Source organism: Gadus chalcogrammus, chromosome 1, assembly GCF_026213295.1.
Source record: "Gadus chalcogrammus isolate NIFS_2021 chromosome 1, NIFS_Gcha_1.0, whole genome shotgun sequence".
Lineage (NCBI taxonomy): Eukaryota > Metazoa > Chordata > Actinopteri > Gadiformes > Gadidae > Gadus > Gadus chalcogrammus.
Window position 1 is genome coordinate 1,951,315 of NC_079412.1, and position 2,174 is coordinate 1,953,488.

At 44.3% G+C, this 2,174-nt stretch overlaps 1 protein-coding gene across 1 annotated transcript in view; it reads right to left on the reverse strand.

Annotated features, from left to right (window-relative positions):
- LOC130394759 (neurofascin-like) overlaps window positions 1-2,174 on the reverse strand; it is a 53,430-nt gene extending 51,256 nt beyond the window's left edge. The window contains 1 exon segment of the mRNA XM_056604769.1: window positions 2,103-2,174. The gene's annotated coding sequence lies outside the window, so the exon portion shown is untranslated.

Genomic DNA, 2,174 nt, shown 5'->3' on the forward strand with positions numbered 1-2,174 from the left:
AGGGAAACAGGGTTTCCCTGAGATAAATAAATAGAAACGTGTTTGTTTTCTAATTTCTGACTGAACACACATCATGTCCCGTCGCTGCCGTCTGCCCATTTTTAACCCAGTTAAAAAATCTGTTGGAAAGATTGCGAAACATAACTGAAAGAAGTTCTGAAAGTAAAGTCGCCAAACATATTTCTGTTTGTGTTCTGAGCACTTGGGTTGCGGTGGAGAGGTGGTTACTGAGCGAGGAGGAGGGAGGAGGAGGGAGGTGCTTAAAATAAGCAATGTGATTGACCCTGGCTAGCACCTAATGCTGTTTCTCTGCTGTTACAGTGTGAAGGAAGATATGAGGGTGGAAGAGGAAAGAGGGGAGAGAGAGAGTGAGAGAGAGGGATGAGAAGAGATGTGACATGCAGTGGAGTTAATTATCAAGATGCACAGAAACATGTGTATAACCTAGATGTAGGGTACGGACGCACGCACACCATATGCACACAAACATAATACACACACACGCATACACAGTATCCTTCAGTTTAGTAGGAAGGACAAACCATGCACATTGATCGTTTTGAAAACATGTGATTGAAAAATAAACAGAAAGCAAAACCAAACTGTTGTCTTCATCAAAACAGAAACGGCTTTCCTGAGAACGCCGTTTCTGACGTCCTTTAACCAGTGGACACACACACTAAAAGTCCTTCACATATAGTGAGTATACTGAGGTGAGGTGTTTGTGGGTCATGGATATAGTGGATAAATATATGCTTCTTTCTAGAAAAACATAATATTAATATGAGATGCATATTGAGGTTGAACATATTTTACTGAGGCAGTACAGCTAACACACATTTGTGCATCGTATAAAAGCTGGCACACATTCCTGCAATATTAAACAAGACTAAATTGTAAATAAAATGTGAAAATTGTTTTTAGGAACTGGCTTACATGTGCCCTTGGCATATCCCTAGCTCTTCCTTTTATAAACCCCATTGTGCTGTGGTGATGGAGGTGGGGGTGCGGGGGGGTTGAAGGGTGTTATAGGGTGGGGGAGGGGGAGGGGGGTGTAGGTGACAGCTAATGGTTCCTGTTAGCCAACACAAGAGACTGAAGAGCAGAGAATTAAAGCTGGTTTTAATGTGGACTGTGTGTGCGTGATTGTGTGTGTGTGTGTGTGTGTGTGTGTGTGTGTGTGTGTGTGTGTGTGTGTGTGTGTGTGTGTGTGTGTGTGTGTGTGTGTGTGTGTGTGTGTGTGTGTGTGTGTGTGTGTGTGTGTGTGTGTGTGTGTGTGTGTGTGCGTGTGTGCGTGTGTGTGTGTTAATCTGTACTGGCTCTTTGAATCTCAGTAGTGATGGCTTGTTTCCCATTCTGTCAAATTCTCTGTCTTTCGGTCAGTCTGTCCGTCTATCTCTTTGTCTGTTTGTCCCTCCCCCTCCTCGTACACGCACACACACATCCACACATCCAACGATGAAAACATGAATAATATTGATACCCGTAGCTGTCCACATAGCTTCAGGCCGATGCTATATATGCCTGCATGAACACACACAAACAAACACACACAAAAAAAGACACAAACACACACTAATAGACACACACATGAGCCAACCTTTTGATATTCTATAATATCATAGTGCTTTCCTTATTAAGTTATCCAACCTCTCTCTCTCTTCCATCGGGGGAAGGATGTGTTGTTCAAAAGCCCACTGAAGTCAGCCTCATGCTTCATCACAAAAGGTGTACACACACAAGCACACAAATTTACAGATGCACACACACACACATACAAACACACACACACACACACGTGTACACACACACACGCACACACACACACATTTAAAGACGCACACACACACAAACACACATATTTACAGATGCACACACACACACACACACACACACACACACACACACACACACACACACACACACACACACACACACACACACACACACACATTAACTCGCACACACACATACCCCCACACACACACACAAGCGAGGGGGCCCCTCAGAAAGACATCTGTCTGAGCCCCCCCAGCCTTCCCATGTTAACACCCTCCGCTCAGAATCCAACATATGAAGAAACAAAAGAGAATATTACTTACGTTTAGAGATGCAGATGCTTTGTTTGTGAGCAGCCTCTCCGTTCCCGTCAACAGCGCTCAGACCTGGGAGGG